This window comes from Salmo salar, chromosome 11 (assembly GCF_965601325.2).
Source record: "Salmo salar chromosome 11, fSalSal1, whole genome shotgun sequence".
Taxonomy (NCBI): domain Eukaryota; kingdom Metazoa; phylum Chordata; class Actinopteri; order Salmoniformes; family Salmonidae; genus Salmo; species Salmo salar.
In genome coordinates, this window is record NC_138301.1 from 13,424,046 (window position 1) to 13,448,172 (window position 24,127).

Below are 24,127 nucleotides of genomic sequence, written 5' to 3' on the forward strand. Positions count from 1 at the left end.
AATAGCACGTAGGCGTGGGTGTCTGGAGCGGTCTGACATCTCAGAGTGCAGCAGCAGCAATGGAAGGTGACTGGTGGATTCAGTCGGTCTCATGTGTGTGATACAGCTCTCAGCCTAGCTGTGTTTCTATTTGACACCCAGACAGGTGCACCTGCTGGGACTCCATCCCAGCCCCTCCCCCCCCCTTCCTGCTGGTATCTACATCCCTGAAGTCCTGTCAAAACCCTGACCACTGGAATAGCACGTCACCTTCCAAATTGAGTCTGCCTGAAGAAAATATCCTAAAACGTCTGCTTGAATCAATTATATCAGACAACAATGTTAACAAGGCTTACTGTAATTGACACCTTAATGTAAAGGGATTAATGCATTGTCTTCTCCATTTCAACTCTGCCCGCATATTTTACATAGACAATATCAGGACTTTATGATAGGCAGAAACACAAAACTCAACCTGTTTGGTCTGTGTATTTACTATCTTTATGTTATTTTTTGCACATAAATAGGAAAAAAAATTACTTGATTCTATAACTTCAATTTCCTACCCTGAATCATACACCAACGCACAGATACACTCCACACATCTCAAAGTTCTCCTAACTTTGCTAGCTGGCCCACAACATCTTCAACCCAATAATGGCCTGTGTGCTGCTACAATAAAAATCATTACTCTGGGTAAATAACTTTATACACAGCCTAATATATGGCTCGGGAGTCCACATGGAGTCTAACCTGGGTTACATATTGACCATGAAATATTAAACAGTGTTACTTTGAAAATGCATGAACCAGAGCAGCCAGCCAGCAACAGCAGTAGTGTTAGGCTCCATGACTCAGTAGGGAGCGAATAAAAGCATTCACGATGATGACTTTCCTTTGCCACCAGTATATCACATGGTTATTAATTAGCTACAATGATTTCAATCCGTGAAGCTCCACATGTTGCCTGAATTATTGCCAGCTATTGAAGAAGTGGATGGCCAACAAAAGCACTGAGAGCACCTAGACTTTTTTACTTCAAGATGTAATGAAAGCTGTTTATGTAATTTTCCTCCTGTTCTAATCATCATTTTGTTAGGTAGTTACTACACTTACACAGTAGGTAATTAGGGGGATTTAAGTGAGCCTCATAAATTCACGCTCCCTAATTAAAGTCTGGGTTCCAGAGCCTCTATGGCTCTGTGGATCTGGTATGGAGTGGACACAGCTAGGTTAAAAAGCCCCAACCAACCCTTACTGAAAAACCACATGAATTTCACATGTGACAACATGCAAAAATACACATGTGAAAACATTTCAGCACATGTGAAAACATGATCTCATGTAAAATTAATTTCAACATGTGAAACCATGAAACTACACGTGACAGCATTTGAACATTTTTCAAAGAGTTCCACAAGAGTTCGATTTTCACATGCGAACATCTTTCCATATGTGAAAATACAATTCTACATGTGACACTTATGTTTTCGCATGTGAAAATGCAAATGAATCTACAATTCATTTGTGAGATGAAAACATGTATGTTAGTGTTACTGAATGCATGTGAACACATGGTTCCACATGAACAACTGACCTCACGTGCCTCTTTTGTTTCACATGTGAATTTCAGCTGAACATGTGAAAATGCGTATTGTGAAATGTGTTTCTTTTGTAAGGAAAGTTATGAAATGGTATGGGGGTTTTAAGGTAAGTGGTATACTGTTCAGCTAAAATAGTGTAAAAATATTTAGTCAATGACAATATGATTACATTTAACATGATCACTTAGTACTGACTTTTTAATTAGACCCCGCCTGGAATTTGAACTCACAACCTCTGGATTTGGGGTACAAAGTCTGTAGCAAAACTGAGATTGACTTTGAAGTCCAAATTGTATACAGGTGAATACAAGTGAATTCAGACATTGACACAGACATTGTGGCGTAGCAGGAAGATCAGAATGCCGATGTGAGTTCAAATCCCAGTTGAGGACATGTTGAATAATAATTATTGTATAAATAAACATACACAATGTAATCATGTACGCCAAATATATGTCAATATTCAATATTCAATATGTAAGTTGAAAACACTGCAGTTATTTCATGACGTTCCTGGCACAACCTAACTGCTCACTTTTGTTTGCAGGGCGTCATGTGAATATTTCATTCCACAGGGTGGTGATCACGTGAAAATCCACATGTGAAACATCATGTGAGATATCATCACGTGAAGTCTTCCAAAATCACATGGTTTCATAAAATTTCACATACTGTATGAAAGGTTAAGTGATCACTTGTGAAAATCCACATATGAAACTTCATGCAAATATATATATATATATTTTACATGTGCAAAACGTGGACATTTCACTTGAAATCATGGGGTTTTACTTTGATCAATCTTTTGTTGCTGAGAATTTTCATTTTAATGCAGGTGAGCTTCGTGTTTGACATAAATTCACTGAAAATCCACACTAACAAACAGTTCAACAGAATTGTACTTTTCATGTAACTTCCTTTTGGCCAGCTAATCAGCCTGACCACCAACCAAGCAACATTATGGACTGAACATTCAAATCCTGTTCCTGCATTATTATGTTGCTGTAAGAGTCATGCTGGGAAAGCTTTTGCCCAGCATGCAGAAACAGTCCACCTGATATACTAGAAAATAATAAAGTGTTACCCTAATTTCCTGCAATTGTATACTTTTTGCCATGGGGCAGGGAAAACAATTTGCTTTTTTATAGCTCATCTCATGCTCACATTTTGCCACAAGGCTGAGAGAAATTTGTGCAGTTTTAAAGCAAACGTCCTGTTATTCCCCTGGAGGTTGGGGGGGGGGGGGGGGGGGGTTCACATGCCCTGCGTCCCCGTTTGGTAATCCGGCTCTGAGTGGAGAGCTGTACTTTGGAGGCATCCAAATATAAAATGTATTTTGCGTTTCTGCAGTAAATGCAAAGTCAAGGAGCGAGATCAACCCACTGTCACAGTTGTCATCATTGGGTGTAATCATACATTTTCTCAAGAATAGAAACACTGATTGATGTCCTATGTGTTCCCCAGTTGTGATTCATCTCATCATTATCCTTTGATTGCACCATATTTTGCACCAGATTGAGATGCACAGTACCACGGCCCTAAGAGTTGAAAATCATAGAGCTTGGGGATAGCAATTTCATATGAATGAAAGGTCTGTCGTGAAGATTCGATTCAAGAAGAACTCCCCATCAAATTGGAGGTAGATAGGAGGAAGCTGTATTGGTTCACCCAATCGCTCCTACTCTCTAAGGCAAGCTAAAATATACTAGCCACACACTTCATCACAATCTACTCTGAACAAATATCGAAGACATATTGTCAGACTTAGCCATCTATCAACCTAAATATACTGTAATTCTTGTCAACTGCCTTTTTAAGTTGTGCTATTGTCATAATATTTTTTTATTTCTTTTATTTCACCTTTATTTAACCAGGTAGGCAAGTTGAGAACAAGTTCTAATTTACAATTGCGACCTGGCCAAGATAAAGCAAAGCAGTTCGACAACATACAAAAACACAGAGTTACACATGGAGTAAAACAACATACAATCAATGATACAGTAGACAAAAATAAGACTATATACAATGTGAGCAAATGATGTGAGATAAGGGAGGTAAAGGCAAAAAAGGCCATGGTGGCAAAGTAAATAAAGTATAGCATGTAAAACACTGGAATGGTAGATTTATAATTTGAAGAAAGTTCAAAGTTAAAATATAAATAATATGGTGCAAAGGAGCAAAATAATAAATAAAATAAATAAATACAGTAGGGGTAGTAGTTTGGGCTAAATTATAGATGGGCTATGTACAGGTGCAGTGATCTGGGAGCTGCTCTGATAGCTGGTGCTTAAAGCTAGTGAGGGAGATAAGTGTTTCCAGTTTCAGAGATTTTTGTTGTTCGTTCCAGTCATTGGCAGCAGAGAACTGGAAGGAGAGACGACCAAAGGAGGAGTTGGCTTTAGGGGTGACCAGAGAGATATACCTGCTGGAGCGCGTGCTACAGGTGGGTGCTGCTATGGTGACCAGTGAGCGGAGATACGGGGGGACTTTACCTAGCAGGGTCTTGTAGATGACCTGGAGCCAATGTGTTTGGCGACGATTATGAAGCGAAGGCCAGCCAACGAGAGCGTACAGGTCGCAGTGGTGGGTAGTATATGGGGCTTTGGTGACAAAACGGATGGCACTGTGATAGACTGTATCCAGCTTGTTGAGTAGGGTATTGGAGGCTATTTTGTAAATGACATCACCGAAGTCGAGGATTGGTAGGATGGTCAGTTTTACGAGGGTATGTTTGGCAGCATGAGTGAAGGATGCTTTGTTGCGAAATAGGAAGCCAATTCGAGATTTAACTTTGGATTGGAGATGATTGATGTGAGTCTGGAAGGAGAGTTTACAGTCTAACCAGACACCTAGGTATTTGTAGTTGTCCACAAATTGTAAGTCAGAACCGTCCAGAGAAGTGATGCTGGACAGGCGGGCAGGTGCAGGCAGCGATCGGTTGAAGAGCATGCATTTAGTTTTACTTGTATTTAGGAGCAGTTGGAGACCACGGAAGGAGAGTTGTATGGCATTGAAGCTCGTCTGGAGTGTTGTTAACACAGTGTCCAAAGAAGGGCCAGAAGTATACAGAATGGTGTCGTCTGCGTAGAGGTGGATCAGAGATTCACCAGCAGCAAGAGCGACATCATTGATGTATACAGAGAAAAGAGTTGGCCCAAGAATTGAACCCTGTGGTACCCCCATAGAGACTGCCAGAGGTCCGGATATATATACATAACATAACAAATATAACATAACAATATAACAAAAAGGTTTTACAGCTGCAGCATCGAGAGCATCCTGACGGGTTGCATCACTGCCTGGTATGGCAACTGCTCATCCTCCGACCGCAAGTAGTCCCCCCCCCCCCCCCCCCTCTACACTGCTGCTACTCTCTGTTATTATCTATGCATAGTCACTTTAATAACTCTACCTACATGTACATATTACCTCAATTACCTTGACACCGGTACCCCCGCACATTGACTCTGTACCAGTACCCCCTGTATATAGTCTCCACATTGACTCTGTACCAGTACCCCCTGTATATAGTCTCCACATTGACTCTGTACCGGTACCCCCTGTATATAGTCTCCACATTGACTCTGTACCAGTACCCCCTGTACATAGTCTCCACATTGACTCTGTACCAGTAACCCCTGTATATAGTCTCCACATTGACTCTGTACCAGTACCCGCTGTATATAGTCTCCACATTGACTCTGTACCGGTACCCCCTGTATATAGTCTCCACATTGACTCTGTACCAGTACCCGCTGTATATAGTCTCCACTTTGACTCTGTACCAGTACACCCTGTATATAGTCTCCACATTGACTCTGTACCGGTACCCCCTGTATATAGTCTCCACATTGACTCTGTACCGGTACCCCCTGTATATAGTCTCCACATTGACTCTGTACCAGTACCCGCTGTATATAGTCTCCACATTGACTCTGTACCAGTACCCCCTGTATATAGTCTCCACATTGACTCTGTACCGGTACCCCCTGTATATAGTCTCCACATTGACTCTGTACCGGTACCCCCTGTATATAGTCTCCACATTGACTCTGTACCGGTACCCCCTGTATATAGCCTCGCTATTGTTATTTACTGCTGCTCTGTAATTATTTGTTATTCTTATCTCTTACTTTTTTTAGGTATTTTTCTTAAAACTGCATTGTTGGTTAAGGGCTTGTAAGTAAGCATTTCACTGTAAGGTCTACACCTGCTGTATTTGGCGCATGTGACAAATAAAATGTGATTTGTTTTGATTTGATTGATGTGTATAGTAGATATTGTGGTTGTGTTGGGACCAACTTGGAGGTATATTTGTGAATGTTGTTCTGCATTCTGTCACCTAAGAGCAGATAAACAAATTGCATCGTCGTCGCCTGTTTCAAAACAGAGTTGGTGGATATTATTAAAAGAAGAATCTGAAAGAACAACCTAATGGAGCTTTATGGAGGGTTCATGTTCAAGTACATTTCAATGAGCAGCTCCGGGATGTGCCTCGGAGTATAGCCTCTACTCCTCGAAAATATCAATCTCCCTTCGCATTTTCCTCTTGGTCTCCCCGACAACACCTTACACTTTTCAACTTAAATAAGATTGAAAGTAGAGCCCCGAATTGTCTGTCTTCATATGTTTATTTTGCCAAGGTACGTACTTGGTGTTATGCATAACGTGAACAGAGCTCATGTTTTTCCTGGGCACAATCAATAAGCTCATCAGTCAAAGCTACTTCGTCTGAGAGAATCTTTTGTCTGGTAAAATACACCTTCTTTACAGCCTCTCCCGTAAAACACGAATGAAGTATGGCCAGGATACAGAGACCCCCAAGAAAGAGCCCAGTGTCACTCCAGGCCCATTTATATTCTCACATAAAGTGACCATAAAAAAGAAAAAAAGCAAGCCAATAAATTGCCCATCTGCCTCCATAAATCAAAGTCCAGAAACCCTTGTTAATCTAGCAAAATAGGCAAACATATTGGCTGGGATATCTTTGGCCACGAAAGTAATGATGACAAATGTAAGTGCTGTCTCGGCAAACCCATAGGCAAAATTCTACAGTCTGCTGAATTAAGTCACAAGTTTTGTCACGGAGTGGTGCTGTTGATGCTTGTGTCTTTATAAGAATGACATTGACTTTAAAAGGACTTTGGTGTCTGAAGATAGTGTAATGTCTTTTGAAAATGCTTTGTGTATCTACTAACATTGTCTACTAACATTGTTGCCTACCCTTCTCTAAAGAAATGCATACTGCTCTAAAAGAAAACATCTTGACAAATTCACAGCTTTCTCTCTTTGGTTGAAGGTGTTATCTCAATTGATGAATGTGTCTGTGATACCATATAACGACTCCACATGGCTGGCCATCCTACATGTTTTTGCAGTCAATCAGTATCTTTGTTTGATTTTTGTCTGGATATCTATTTTTCAGGAACTGGGGCAAAGTATGAAATGAAATACAACTAAAATACAGTATATCCGGTTTGAGTATTATCAAGTGTACTCAGTTGGGATATAACTTGGAAACCAATTTACTCCTATTGAATTTGATTCACTGGCCGTACAGTAAATAATTAATTTCAGCACAGGGAACAGGAGTCATTAATACATGTGACATGTAGAGCCGGTATGATTTATTGTGGCTGTGCCTTAATTGCAAATGATAAAATGTTGTTTACACTTTTACCACCTTTCCTTTTGGCCTAGAAGACATCTTTTGCAGGATGATATTTTTCATCCTGTGTTGCTGCTAATACACACAACACTTACATGTTCAATTAGTTAGAGAGGACAATGTCCATGACCTTGTCGAAACAGACTGAAACACAATGATTTTATACTCAAGTGTCCTTTATAATCAGAGCTTGGAATCAGGGTCGGCTCCATGCATAAGCGACATGCAGTAAGCAATTGCTTAGGACCCACGGCCGCTAGGGGCACTGGACCCAAAAAAGGAACTCAGTTGGGGTCTCAACTTACTGTTGAGAGTTAGAATAGTAGAATACACAAGATGCAATTTTGACATTTGGATGTGGATCAGCAGTTTTTCTCTTGTTATATCAGTCACGGACAGTCACTCAATTAGCCCCTGGAATGTGTATTTGAACAAGTTCAGTTCAGGACACCTCAAAGGAGTTGCTTCATCAAATCAACATGACTTACAACGGGGGTATTGTGCAGTGTCCATGATGGTTTCAAATCAGCATAATAGCCCAAACTGCAGGCTTAGGAATGACACTTAAGTTAGGAGAGGAGTAAAGTAATGCCCAAAGGACTATGTGCACTCAATCAATAAATTACTTTCACTTGTTTCAAAATGATATGGCCAAATATAGTTCTTGTTTTACTATATTATTATTTCTCCTGCAAAAACTGTATGCGAAGAAATTATTCACATAGAAAAGCCTGTTAACAAAAATGCATAGAAAAAGCCTACTTCCATTAAGGATTCAAGGGGACTCTACAACTCTTAAACATGTATATACTGTATTTTGAATATAACATTTTAGAAAATGCAAGCACAACTGCTTTAGCACCTTGTAACGTGCGCATGTGATCCCTAGTCCAGTTGTCATCCAACAAAGCAACAGAGCACTTACAATGTGATTACCCTTACAAATTAATTAGATTCTAGAGTAGTGATGAGATAGACAATAAGCCAATTAATTGTGTTGACTTCAACCGGTAACTAGGGTAGCGCTATCAGTGTACAGACACATTATGCATTGCTACTAGCTGCTAGATGAAGAGCGGGAGATGAACTTTTTAACTTCACTTTGTAATCATGATGGCACAAGCATCCACTCTCCCTTAAATATCTCCGTAACCCTTTATTCTTGCCATGAGATGATTCAAATGTACACATTCAAGTTCAAAGGCCATCAGTTTCTATTCGAAGAATTCTCAGCTGTCAAAAAGAAACTAACCCATACCATCTAAAGACTCAAAGTGAAAGATTAATTAAGCCGTTTCCCACCCCTCATGAAATACAATGACTTTCATAACCCAGAAATGTATATGTGGCTCTCTCCTTTGTGCAAAGACAGGAAGATGAGTTGATAACTGGTAACCACTAATAGTCTAGCTTTATAGAAGTGCATACACTCTAGTAATTCATGCAGTATTTCATAAAATACTGTCTGTAAGTACAACATCCCACAGCCTAATTATATACACTGAGTGTACAAAACATTAGGAACACCTTCCTAATATTGAGTTGCACCCCTTTTGCCCTCAGAACAGCCTTAAATCACTGGGGCACGGACTCTGCAAGGTGTTGAAAGCATTCCAAAGGGATACTGGCCCATGTTGACTCAAATGCTTCCCACAGTTGTGTCAAGTTGGCTGAATGTCATTTGGGTGGTGGACCATTCCTTATATACACAGAAAAATGTTTAGTGTGAAAAACCCAGCAGTGTTACAGTTCTTGACACACTCAAACAGCTGCACCCAGCATCTACTACCATACCCCGTTCAAAGGAACCTTAATATTTTGTCTTGCCCATTCACCCTTTGAATGGCATACATACACAATCCATGCTTCAATTGTCTCTATGCTTGTAAATCATTATTTAACCTGTCTTCTCCCCTTCATCTACATTGCTGAACAATGAATCAAAAGACCACCCGGACTATTTACATTGACCCCCCCATTCGTTTTTTACACTGTTGCTACTCGCTGTTTATTATCTATGCATAGTCACTTCACCCCTACCTACATGTACAAATTACCTCGACTGACCTGTATCCCCGCACATTGACTCGGCACCAGTACCCCCAGTATATAGCCTCGTTATTGTTATTTAATTGTGTTACCTTTTTATAATTTTTTACTTTAGTTTATTTGGTAAATATTTTCTTAACACTTTCTTGAACTGCACTGTTGGTTAAAATAGCTTTTCGGCGAAAGCACAGTTTGCAATATTCTGAGTACATAGCTCGGCCATCAAGGCTAGCTATTCAGACCCGCCAACGTCGGGGCAGCCTAAACTCAGAATTACTATTAGAAAAACTGGATTACCTTTGCTGTTCTTCGTCAGAATGCACTCCCAGGACTTCTACTTCAACAACAAATGTTGTTTTGGTTCCAAATAATCCATAGTTATATCCAAATACCTCTGTTTTGTTCGTGCGTTCAGGTCACTATCCAAAGTGTAACGCGCGAGCGCATTTCGTGACAAAATATTTTTTTAAATTCCATTACCGTACTTAGAAGCATGTCAAACGTTGTTTAAAATCAATTTTTATCCTATTTTTCTCGTAAAATAGCGATAATATTCCAACCGGGCAACGTTGTATTCATTCAAAGAGTGAAAAAAAAAGAATTGTGAGGTCTCGTGAACGCGCACTGTCCCCAGGCAGTCCACTTACAAACTCTGCTGCTGTACTTTGCCCAGAGACAGGAGACGTGTCATTCCGCTTTCTAAAGGCTTTAGAGAGCCAATGGAAGCCTTAGAAAGTGTCACGTAACAGCACAGATGCTGTAATTTCGATAGAGATGCAACAGAAGGACTGCAAATTGTCAGACAGGCCACTTCCTGCTGGAATCTTCTCAGGTTTTTGCCTGCCATATGAGTTCTGTTATACTCACAGACACCATTCAAACAGTTTTAGAAACTTTAGAGTGTTTTCTATCCAAATATACTAATTATATGCATATTCTCGTTTCTGGGCAAGAGTAGTAACCAGATTAAATCGGGTACGTTTTTTATCCGGCCGTGAAAATACCGCCCCCTATCCACAACAGGTTAAAATGGTGTAAAATAGTCGTATGTTTGAAAAAAAAATATTATTGCATTTTTGAGGTTTTTGTATTTCGCGTCCCACCTAGCCCATAGAGGTTAAAGGCTTGTAAGTAAGCATTTCACGCTAAGGTCTACTCCTGTTGTATTCGGCTCATGTGACAAATAAAGTTTGATTTGTTTTGATTGAAGTGAATTTAACAGGTGACATCAATAAGGGATCATAGCTTTCACCTGGATTCAACTGGTCAGTCTACGTAATGGAAAGAGCAGATGTTCCTAATGTTTTGTACACTCAGTGTAGTTAGTACATTGGAACGAAGTATAATTTTACCTCAGGAAAATACTGTTTTATATCACTCTCCTTTGCTGAGGGATATATCTATGGGATACATCAGCTATTTAGGGCTTAATCTGCTAATCTAATTGACCAATTAGAGATTTCCGTTGTTTTTCCATTTCTCCCGACCCAATAGAATGCCAAATGGCCATCATGCAGTGCTCATTTTGATTGAGATCCATTTTTCTAACCTTAATGAATTCAGCATTTCTTTTATTTTTCATTAGAGAAGGGAAAGGTTAGCACGCAGATGGTAAGGAAGAATAATGTGGCTCCAAACAAAATGGTGGATCATTGAAGTTCACATAAACCACAGTAAATTGTTCGCATGGCATGGTTATTTCTTTCATAAGCACACGTTTATCGTGACATTTGACATTTGCAGGAGATTCATGTTTGTGTTACACCCCTGGATTGATGTGCCATAATATTATTTCCTGAATTGGTAGCACCATGAAGCACAATATAGTATAGCAATAAACAGTACTGGCTGTTATACCATATATATACAGTATATTTCAGAGTATTGTATGACCTACTGTATATGAATGTTGAATCTATCAGTCAAAAGGTTTTCAATTATTTTTCTTTCTTTTTGTTTACCGACAAAATCAAACAGTCCTCTTATCATGGCTACCAGCATGGTCATCAAAGTTAACAAGGGAAGATAAGAAGATTATTTGAATCCATTGTCTCATTACAAACACTGATGCCAATAAGGGGCTGGGGATATGTGCATTACATGGTATAGGGCCATATATTTTTTCCTGACCACGCAACCTCTCTTCTGATAATACTATATATAAGATCCATAGAGGAAGTGGTGGGAGGTTAGATAAAACCCCTAAAGAGAAACATCTGTGGTTTCAAACATGGTCTGAACTGGAGCCAAATGGAAGATGATGAACACTTGAACAAGACACCCCTAATTTAAAGTCCAGAAACTCTTGATCTTGACTGAAACGATAAGGGGAAAGAAGTGCTATCGCTTTCACAGTTCCCCATTAAATCCACTGCAGCGGAGAGGGAAGCCCATAATCTTATGAATTAACCCTGAATTGGGGGGCTGGGGTGCTTGTGTTGATCACCAGCTGCTGGTTTCCATTGCAAACAACTTGAAGTATAATGACAGTTTTAAGATGCACAAGCAGTACAACATGGTGAGTAAATAAATAAATATTGAAGCAGAAAAGAGAAATACTGGCTTCTTGGAATGGATTTACCGTAGCAGGGGAGGGAAAGAGATTTGGACTTTTTCCACAGATAGCGCTTAACAAATGGGAAGAGATTAAAACAACATGGCAAGCCCCATGCTATGAAGAACATGTCTCACTTAAACACATATTCATTCACAGATGCATTGTTTGTTGGTTGCCATAGGGCTGTGGAGCTTATCCTGTGAGCGCAGTGAAATATAAAATGTGTGATGAGTCTGCAAGCCTCATTTCCACGGCCCTTCAACAACCCCACCCGTCACCACGACACCTGCCCTGAGAGACGCAAGTCATCCTATCCCACCTTTTTGGAGCTTACACAAAGGTGATAGATTGGAATGTGTGGCAGCGCATTCCTATGTCAGGAATGCATTTTCTTTCAAGTTGGGAAAGTTTGGAGAGCAGCTAAAGTGAAAATGGAAAATATGGAAATCTGGAGAAAGCAATAGAAATCTTTACAAAATTATACCCAGCGTAGACATATCCATTTGATAGGAGATATGGATTGCGTATGCCTCAAAATGTATATGACCCTGAGAATTGAGAGCTTCAGCAAAGATTATATATGCATAAACATAAGAAGGCACATCTCTGCACAACAAAAATATTTGAACTGGAATAATTTAAGACAGTCATGTACAGTATGTACTATACAGTAAAGGCTCTGTGGAGATATAGAGCAACAGAGACAGAGATGGTGACAGAGACAGAGAGAGACAAAGAGAGAAAGAGAGAGACCGAGACAGAAGAGACGGCAATGAGAGTACAGTGGCTTGCGAAGGTATTCACCCCCCTTGACATTTTTCCTATTTTGTTGCCTTACAACCTGGAATTAAAATGGATTTTTGGGGGGTTTGTATCATTTGATTTACACAACATGCCTACCACTTTGAAGATGCTAAATACTTTTATTGTGAAAAAAACAAGAAGACAAAAAAACAGAAAACTTGCATAACTATTCACTCCCCCCCAAAGTCAATACTTTGTAGAGCCACCTTTTGTAGCAATTACAGCTGCAAGTCTCTTGGGGTAGGTCTCTATAAGATTGGCACATCTAGCCACTGGAATTTTTGCCCATTCTTCAAGGCAAAACTGCTCCAGCTCCTTCAAGTTGGATGGGTTCCGCTGGTGTACAGCAATCTTTAAGTCATACCACAGATTCTCAATTGGATTGAGGTCTGGGCTTTGACTAGGCCATTCCAAGACATTTAAATGTTTTCTCTTAAACCACTCGATTGTTGCTTTAGCAGTATGTTTAGGGTCATTGTCCTGCTGGAAGGTGAACCTCCGTCCCAGTATCAAATCTCTGGAAGATTGAAACAGGTTTCCCTCAAGAATTTCCCTGTATTCAGCGCCATCCATCAATCCTTCAATTCTGACCAGTTTCCCAGTCCCTGCCGATGAAAAACATCCCCATAGCATGATGCTGCCACCACCACGCTTCACTGTGGGGATGATGTTCTTGGGTGATGAGAGGTGTTGGGTTTGCGCCAGATATAGACATAGTTTTCCTTGATGGCCAAAAAGCTCAATTTTAGTCTCATCTGACCAGAGTATGTTTGGGGAGTCTCCCACATGCCTTTTGGCGAACACCAATTTTTTTCTTTTAGCAATGGCTTTTTTCTGGCCACACTTCCATAAAGCCCAGCTCTGTGGAATGTACGGCTTAAAGTGGTCCTATGGACAGATACTCCAATCTCCGCTATGGAGCTTTGCAGCTCCTTCAGGGTTATCTTTGGTCTCTATGTTGCTTCTCTGATTAATGCCCTCCTTGCCTGGTCTGTGAGTTTTGGTGGGCGACCCTCTCTTGGCAGGTTTGCTATGGTGCCATATTCTTTCCATTTTTTAATAATGGATTTAATGGTGCTCTGTGGGATGTTCAAAGTTTCTGATATTTTTTTATAACCCATCCCTGATCTGTACTTCAACACAACTTTGTCCCTGACCTGTTTGGAGAGCTCATTGGTCTTCATGGTGCCGCTTGCTTGGTGGTGCCTCTTGCTTAGTGGTGTTGCAGACTCTGGGGCCTTTCAGAACAGGTGTATATATACTGAGCTCATGTGACAGATCATGTGACACTTAGATTGCACACAGGTGGACTTTATTGAACTAATTATGGGACTTCTGAAGGTAATTGGTTGCATCACCTTTCCGTTTTATTTTTTAACAAGTAATGGTTTTCATTTCACTTCACCAATTTGGACTATTTTGTGCATGTCCATTACATGAAATTCAAATTAAAATCTATTTAAATTACAGGTTGTAATGCAAGAAAATAGAAAAAATGCCAAAGGGGATGAATACTTTTGCAAGGCACTGTAGGCCTATGTGTATACCACTGGCAGCTGGTGGAACATTAATTGGGGAGGACAGGGCTCATCGTAATGGCTAGAATAGAATAAATGGAATGGTATCGACACATCAAGCACATGGTTTCCTTATGTTTTATAACATTCCATTCACTCCATTCTAGTCATTATTATGAGCCGTCCTCCCCTCACCAGCCTCCTGTGGTGTATACTGTATGTGTTTGTATGTTTGTGTGATTGAGTGTGGCTTTCTGCATGTGGCAAAAGCTTGTGACAGAGACGGGGCTGCTGAAAGCGATAACGATATTGAACTCTGCACGTTTCTCTCCAGTTGACAAATCTGTCTTTTGTCTCACCCCGCAGGCATGTCTCTCCCCTCCCGCGCTGTTAGTTTGAGATTGTGAATCCCATTCAAGGAGACCATATGCAAACACATCGAGGGGGCTGTATGTGAACACTGCATGGTCCCTTTGAGCTGAGGGAAGTGCTGTTCTGCATCGTTTTGGGAAAAATAACAACAATGAAAAGTTGTACAGAGAGACAGGGGAGGGTATCTAAACGGTTGCCTGAAACTTCTATCCTTGAAAGAAGATGAGCAGGCTGCCAGCCTTCATCTCACTCTGCACTTCTCAGCACACACATACAGTGCAAACATTTAAAGCACACACCGTATTGAAATCCCAGCATCGCCATATTGACACTTGACAGAGTGGAGTGATGCTCATCTCCTTGGCTTAGGAAGATCGCAGACCTTATCACATGTTGACCCTCATAGATTATTGCACACTCACCAGGACATGATGTGTCACTATTGATTCAATCAATGGGCTGCTAGATGGTCATTTCAGGGAGACTGGTTTTACATCCAGTATATCCTCCACACAGGCCTATAAAATGTGTGGGCCCGTGCAGTATGCTATTCAGGCATTACATTGCATTCAGAGATAGTAGGTATATCCAAAATGAATGTTTATCGATTAATAGATCGTTGACTGCATGTGTGTGTGGGTGTCTGTGTGCATATCTTGAGTTGAGGCAGAGTAACATAATGTTCCCTCCTGTACTGTACCCTGCATTTGAATTGATTAGGCCTATACAGAGTTTTATTGTCACAAAAAATAGCAGCCGATTGAAAATGTCATGTAGACTTTCCATGTCTATCTCCTTTATCTAGTGTTCTCAAGATCCTTTTCACCCTCTAGATGCATAAAAAGGCTTTACTATAATGTAGTCTATGCTTATTCAATGTGTAATACATGTAAAACCCATAGATGAGGATGTACAAACCGATCCAAAGAATTTTAACTTTCTAAGATTACTCTTTTATGTTCTTTTGTTATTGACAGATTTCCTCTTCTTTTCATCCGTCGTGTTACTATTGCAGTACTGTATATAAAGCCTGACTCCTGACTGTCTCCCCTTCATTGGAGTTCAGTCAGTCTCACAGAGGGAAAGAGGATGGAAAGGAAAAGCCTCAAGTGGATTCTTCCTGCTGATGAATGGGATTTATGTGATTCTCCTTTCCACGCTCCCAAACACTGAGTATACAGAATACACAGCATGCTATTGCTTCAAATAAAATCTAGTGGAATTATGGTTGTGTTTTGCATATTTATGTGATGTGCCTGAGATAATAAAATAAAAAGTGAAGCTGCATTGTTACTTGTAAAACAGGCAAGAGATTGTGTATCTTTGAAAATTGGATATCATTTCATTGTTGTGTCATCTTAGATTTTTAATTGTGATAATGGATATAAATTTGACCCAATATGAACTGCATAATCAGTCAGTTAATTGGTTTTCTCAGGATGGGTAAAACATGTTAAATACTATGACAATATCATGGCTTAAAATGGTACAAATGTCTCTCTTGTTCAGATCAAATATGGGTTTATCTCCTTGTGTGCTATAATGAAACAACAAAATTCAATAAGACGTGATATCTATATGAACAGTTCAAAGACAATGTTGCTGAATATACGTTATTGAGAACAAACTTGGTTGAGACAGGAAATAAAAAATAAATACATTCAGGGGCTGGGTAAAAAAATGAAAGAAAGAAAAGCGGGGATAGTCATTAACCTTTCTGGACCTACGTTAAGTGCTCCTCATGACTTCAGTGAAGCAAAACTTCTGAGAAGCGGTGAAGTGCCCACAGCCTCAGCTCCATAATGAGCAATCCTAGATTTTCTCCTCTCGTCAGGGGCCCAGCTTCGAGGAGCCACCGCTGAAATGGAAATGTCTCTCTCTGCTCTGGGCATGTTTAACATTCATTGGAAAAATCTCATGTTGCATTGCATTGGTAATAACAAAAGAGAAAAAAGGAGGAGAGGTAATAGACATTTTTGAAGGATGCTAACAGGTTGTTTACATAGCATCAGAACTTAAATTGGTAAAGAGGGTTTGAGTTCCAGGTCCCTTTATAACACGAACACCAATTATAAAATAATAAAATGGTCACCGACATGAGATTGTCTCATTTGTTGATTGTTGAATGAAGTATTGGCTGTCAAATTTTTTGTTGGATTTTTTGCTCACTCAGATTTTTCAATGCTGACAGATTTCAAAATACAATGGTCTATAAATATTTTAAACTTAACTATGAATGCACACACATACATACACACGGGCACAGACCACAAGACTTCAAAACAGCATCCATTTAGAGCATTCTGGCCAATCACCTTGCCCTTGCATCTTTATGGTATCAGGCCAAATGAAGTTAGTGTGTCATCTCAGTGGTAAAAATCGATTTCAAAAAGCTTTTAAGGCAGGTGTGGGAGTCGCTCGCCTGCTCCTGCAATCCATACTGCTGCTTGGGGGTACAAGGTGCTCTTTTCACTGCCATCCAACTGGAAAATGTCTCAGCCAACCTTCTGTGTAATTTCTGCAGACGCAGTCTGTCGTTTCAACTGGGCTCTTTAATAAAAGAACCCTCCATCTACTCTGCTGCTCCTGCTGCCCTTACATAAATGTTAATGCAACAGATCATTTGCATTGCAGCACCACTTCAAAAATGAAAGCTCAAGTCAACTCAAAGCAGGAGGATGAGCTGTCAACTGTTGTTCTATAATAAGCACTACTCAGGACAAACATTTCTTGTTCTATCTCAAATGGAAATGTGTTAAAATATGAATGACTAAACATCTACACCATATTCTTGGAATGCTTTTGAGAGGAGAGCTTTTTTTGTGGAGCTCACAACTAATTTATTGACTGGGTAAGACCTCCTACCAGGTGACATAGAAAAGAAAGTAGAGGAGGCCTCACAGCTTTGGTCACATTTGCATATATGTTCCTGTTGTTGTGTATGTTGTATCTATGATACATTTATTTGAAGATTTCAGTGGGAAAAACATCAGTATTCTCAATGTTAGGTTGTCTACATGTATGTGCTGTTACAATACTACCAACCAACACAGATTCGGAGAGCAAATGCATCTCAAATGTCAGATAATAAATGCATGTGATTATGCACGTGGAATGTCATGGAAATTAATGTATAGCTCGAGGCAGATTAAATATTTGTCGAGACTGACATGCTGTTGGCATCACATACTGTAGGCCCCAAGTGATTTAGCTTAGATCGAAAACAGTCATTTCACATAAGCATGTATTTGATGAGAATATATGCTGTTCATCTATTTTTATTTTTATCTCACAACCTTACCAGAAACTGTCTGTACAGTCTACTACATATGTATCTCCTTGAAGTCAACTGATGTCCGCATTGTGTGACATCCAGACATAAACATGGCATCTTTATGCACGATCTATGACACTGTTGTGTACTGTAGATAATTGCATCGGTGCAGGATATTAGATAGACCTATGTTAACAACAGAGGCCCCCATAACAAAAAGACAGATAAGTACAATCACTGAGTTTGTCTCTTGGTTTTACGTGTATATTAACATTTGTAAGCATTTGACTTAATTTATCTAGCTACTAAAACTTATTAAGACACAATTCCCCAAACTGGCCCTCAAGCAGTGGTGTGAAGTGCATAAGAAGATATACTTTAAAGTACTACTTAAACAGCTTGGTTCGATCGATTAGGGACATGAGCTGTGAAGAAAAATCAACGACTGATACTTCAGAGTTCCTGACAGTGGCGAGCTTCCACATATGCAGGAGGAAGTTGGAATAGGCTCACATGATATCTTACCTATTTGTAATGACTATAGTTAAAAGATACACCTTTGCTGTAGCTTCAAATACTGATTTTCTTTTTATTCTATTGCTCCGATGGAATTGAATTCCTTATCCACTGTGTCATATAAATAACTATATCTGTATTCATTATGTGTGTATGTAGATGTCATTGGCTTGAATGGCACATGTTATGGTTTGCACCTTTCACAAATCTTCAGACCCTACCCACACTACTAAACGAATAGGTTGACGAGAACAGGATTTCCTTTATCGTGCCTTCACGTCATGCATTCTCCTTTTCCAAGAAAATCTAAGCAGTTACAAGTGCTTCACACCAAACCCTCTTGACTTCTTTAGAAGTTCAAGGGCAGACTGGGCTGTTCTTGAGTTTATTGGATAGCTGGAGCAGATGAAAACAGCAACAGCGTAACGCTTCCATCCATGCCAATTGAGACCAAACGTCTACTGTCAGTAATGCAATTCCCGAGAAAAGCTGGGTGTTTTCACTGAATTTGCTTGGTCCTGGAACAGCTTGTAGGTACGGTTTCGCTGTGATAAAGCTGAGCTTTAATCACATTATGCTCGTGTGTGCTTGGCACCCCGGTACTCTGTGGGAGAACTGAACTTCAAGTACTACACTACCGGCCATTCCTGCCATCCACTGAGGGCTAACCTTGAAAAGTAGAGCAGAGTTGTCTTGAGGCGAATGAGCAGTTGATATAATTTGGAAGCCAGTTGGGAGGATGGTCATTACCTGAATCAATGGTGACAGTTTCCTCTGGGAGAGAGGTGACTGACTGGTGTCACCCATCTGCGATCTACAGGCATGACATCTCCAACTTGTCGCCTCTAATATCAGTCCATTTTCAGTCAAATTTGGTGTCAGACCTAAGGACAAGACGTGTCAGGTGTGCTGTTCTCTGCCTTAGTTCTAGATGATGAGTTTTGGTTTGCATTTCAAGGTGATTTAAGCCGTGATAAGTGGTTATACTCCAATACGTTATGTACCTATACACAATGTGCATGTACCGGCTGACTGTTAATGAGTACAGCTGTTATGTGTTATTGGACACGGGACAGAACAGTGAATGATGGCACTAAATACTAATGGAGCCATTGCAGGTGTTTAATTGAATTACATTTTTATTCCTACACAAGGCTAATTACTCATTCATGGGATTAAATATTTAAAATGTTCCTGAATGTAGCTTACAGTTATACAGATGTGACTGAAAGGGACAAAATGAGTGGCTGCTGGGGCCTCAGGTACAAGGGAACCTGCTTTCATTCTTTGACAGGAGCTCTCCATGCCTTCCTCTTCCAGACACCTTGCAAGTAAGCTCACTGACATTTTCAGCTCAACAATCACAGGTCGCAGAAATCATGCTCAACTCCCTTGCAGGAACATTATTTTTGCAGTCACATTCTGAGAAACAAGCTCGAGTGTAACTTTATATCCATTAGATATTAAATGTTTCATGCAAATACCTAAAGAATCAAGCAGGGAGTAGCTCATTGGGAAGCAATCTCTACTATGTTTAAGCGGGCCACTCATACCAAGGACAAATCTGTCAGCGCCTTCCGGGCCTAATCAGTGGACAGACATGTTTGTTACGAAATATCACATATAAAGCTAGTCAATGATCTGTTTTGATATATTTCAACTTGGGAAATATTTAGCTTGATTTTCGCATTTGTGAAAAATGTTGTAGTTTCATAAATTTGGACGGTGGCTCTTTCACTGGTGGCCACATTGGTCATGAATACTTGTTTGGATCATTTGTCCCCGTCTGACCACTAATGTCCGTACATTAGCCAAAGGACAAGCCCCATAACTGTCTGGACTCATCCTAATGATATGTGCAGATCCTATCCCACAGAGGGCTGGCCCTGGCACGGCAGGGCCTGGCAGATCAGGACAGAGTTTACCCATCCAAGTCCTAACCGCCGTCCAGATGGCCCAGTCCCAGCTGAACCCAGTGACAGTTGCTATTATTTCCACCTTTCATGATTGGAGGCGTCGGCAATTCATTACGCAAAAGGGGGTAAGGATAATTGCTGTTTTTGCCCAAGGTTTATAATTGAAGAAGAAAACAAAGACGTGGAACATAATAGAATTTAGGTAGAGGTAGAATGCAATTTGTATAAACTGATGTATAATTTTGAGTGATGGGAAAACATGAATTATTGTAGTAGTGATGTCATGATGAAAAGGGAACAGTAGCAGTTATCAGGGCATATGCATTCGTTCAGTAACGGAAGGAATTGGATTCTCTAGGGAATTTGCACACTATCTGTCTCAGCTAACATGTTCATAATGATCTACTGTCATAATCGTTCATGGTAAGTTATTGCTTTCATGTATTAAACAACTTGCCTTTCTGTGTTACATTATATAACTTATTTTTGTACCTGTTCTTTTTAAATATGCTGAGGCCAATTGCATCACTCCATAGATTTGCTACTAGACATTCTCATGACAAATCCTCTCCCATTTTATATCTACTCAGTTGTTTCTCTCTATGCTGTCCTCATCTAAATGTGCAAATAGCATCCTGCTGAATCTATATTCTTTGTTTCTTACATCCAGTACATCATTTTGTAATCAATCTACAGACGGCAAGACAAAATTGCTTCCTGGCAGGCAAAAAGGTTTCATATACATTTAAATAAGCATGGCTTCAGAGATAGTTGGAGGCTCTGGATTTCCCGGCAGATGAGGGTAATGAATGACTGACTTAAAGCTCAGTGAACCTATCTCCTTTGAGATGCACAATGTGTTTTAAACAAAAGACTCCCAAGCCAAAGCACTCACATTTCTCTGCAGTTCACTTACATTGTCTTCATGCTAAAACCCATAGCCATGCAAAAGGTAGACAACATTGTCAAGCAATATCAAACAGACTACCTACAGTGTCTTCAGAAAGTATTCATACCACTTGACTTATTCCAAATAAAAATTGCGTTACAGCCGGAATTCAACATTTATTAAATGTTTAAAGCAAATGCTCACCCACCTACACACAATACCCCATAATGACAAAGTGAAAACATGTCGTTTTTTTGTGTGCAAATTTCTTGAAAATGAAATACAGAAATATCAAATTTACATACTGTAAGTATTCACACCCCTGAGTCAATACTTGTAGAATAACCTTCGGCAGCGATTACAGCTGTGAATATTTGTGGGTAAGTCTCTAAGAGCTTTCCACACCTGTATTGTGTAACATTTTCCCATTATTCCTAGAAAAATTATTCAAGCTCTGTCAAATTGGTTGTTGATCATTGCTAGACAACCATTTTTAGGTCTTGCCATAGATTTTCAAGTAGATTTAAGTCAAAACTGTAACACAGCCTCTTAGGAACATTCACTGTCTTCTTGGTAAGCAACTCCAGTGTGGATTTAGCCTTGTGTTTTAGGTTATTGTCCTGCTGAAAGCTGAATTCATCTCCCAGTGTCTGGTGGAAAGCAGACTGCACCAGGTAATCCTTTAGAGTTTTCCCTGTGCTTAGCTCCATTCTGTTTATTTTTTATCTTAAAAAAAATCCCCAGTCCTTATCGATTACAAGCATACCCATAACATGATGAAGCGAACTCTATGCTTGAAAATATGGAGAGTGGTACTCAGTAACGTGTTGTATTGATTTTGCCCCAAACATAACACTACATTTTTTTGCAGTACTAATTTAGTGCCTTTTTGCAAACAGGATGCACGTTTTGGAATATTTGTTATTCTGTTCAGGCTACCTTCTTTTCACTCTGTCAATTAGGTTAATATTGTGGAGTAACTACAGTACAATGTTGTTGATCCATCCTCAGTTTTCACCTATCACAGCCATGTAACTGTTTTAAAGTCACCATTGGCCTCATGGTGAAATTCCTGAGTGATTTTCGTCCTCTCCGGCAGCTGAGTTTGGAAGGACGCCTGTATCTTTGTAGTGACTGGGTGTATCGATACACTATCCAAAGTGTAATTAATAACTTCACCATGCTGAAAGGGATATTCAATATCTGCTATTTTCTTTTTTACCAATCTACCTATAGGTGCCCTTCTTTGCGAGGCATTGGAAAACCTCCCTGGTCTTTGTGGTTAAATCTGTATTTGAAATTCAGTGCTCGATGAAGGACGTTACAGATAATTGTATGTGTGGGGTACAGAGATAAGGTAGTCATTCAAAATCATGATAAACACAGAGTGAGAGCATGCAAGTTATTATGTGACTTTTTAAGCACATTTTAAGCACTTATTTAGGTTTGTCATAACCAAGGCATGGAAAGCAGCATACCATGTTATATCCCACCGCTGGCTTTCCTCAGAAGCTACTGTAAGCAGGGTTGGTCCTGGTCAGTCCCTGAATGGGAAACCAGATGCTGCTGGAGGGCCAGCAGGAAGCATTCCTTCCTCTGGTCTAAAAAAATATCCCAATGCCGCAGAGCAGTGATTGGGGACATTGCCCTGTGTAGGGTTGTGTCTTTTGGATGGACCGTTAAAAGGGTGTCCTGACACTCTGTGGTCCCTCAAGATCCCATGGCACTTATTGTAAGAGTAGGGAAGTTAACCCCGGTGCCCTGGCTGAATTCCCCATCTGGTCATCATGGCCACCTAATCATCCCCAGCTTTCAAATGGCTCATTCATCTCTATCACATTTCAGGTAAGACCTAAATGCAGACTGTGTTGAAGTAACAATGTTTATTACAGAAACATAGGCAGGCAAACAACAGGTCAAGGCAGGCAGGGGTCGATAATCCAGAGTAGTGGGAACAAAGGTAGAGGACAGCAGGCAGGCTCAGGGTCAGGTCAGGCAGAAGTCGGTAATACAGAGTAGTGGGGCAAAGGTACAGAACGTCAGGCAGGCTCAGGGATAGTACGGGCAGAAAAGGTTAAAAACAGGAAAAAATATTAATAGAAAAACAATTAATAGACAGGAACAGAGGGAAAAACTCTGGTAGACTTGACGAAACAAAACAAACTGGCAACAGAGAAACAGAGAACACAGGTATAAGTACCCAGGGGATAATGGGGAAAATGGGCGACACCTGGAGGGGGGTGGAGACAAGCACAAGGACAGATGAAACAGAACAGGGCGTGACAATCTCACCTGTAACTATTCCCCAGGTTGTTGCTATAAATGAGAATGTGCACTCAGTCAAGTTACCTGGTTTTAAAATAACAAAGGGTTACAAATAGTTACTGACTCAAGACATATCAGCTTTTAATTAACATAATTCCACTTTGGAATTGTGTGTTGGCCAATGACAAAAAAATGAAATGTAATTCATTTTAAATTCAGGCTGTGACACAACAAAATGTGAAAGAAGTCAAGTGGTGTGATGAATACTTTCTGAAGGCACAGTTTATGGACAAAAAATGTTGTCAGTGAAAAGAAATGTTGTGGTGACATGTATTGAATAACTTAAGCATATTGTCCCAGAATTGATGCCCACAAGTGAAATAAATTAATTAATTTGTAAAGCAATGTGCTCTGAAGGACACATTCAAAAGTGTGCTACCTTGACTTGTTTGTGTGATGTTCGGAAGTTGTTTCCTTCAAAGAAGGAATGCTCATCTTCATTCCAAATTCTGAGCTGAACCAAATGGCATCATTGCATGTCACCACAGACATATCCCAATCAATAAAAAAAAGAAAAATGGTATAGAAGCTGAACAAAACCTCAAATAGTTGCATTTCAAGCAAAGCCTAGCAAAGGTCGACCTGTAGTGTATAGGTCAATGGTGAAAATGTATGTACCTGTATTGACGTTTTGTGTAATGGCTTCTCCTGTGTCCC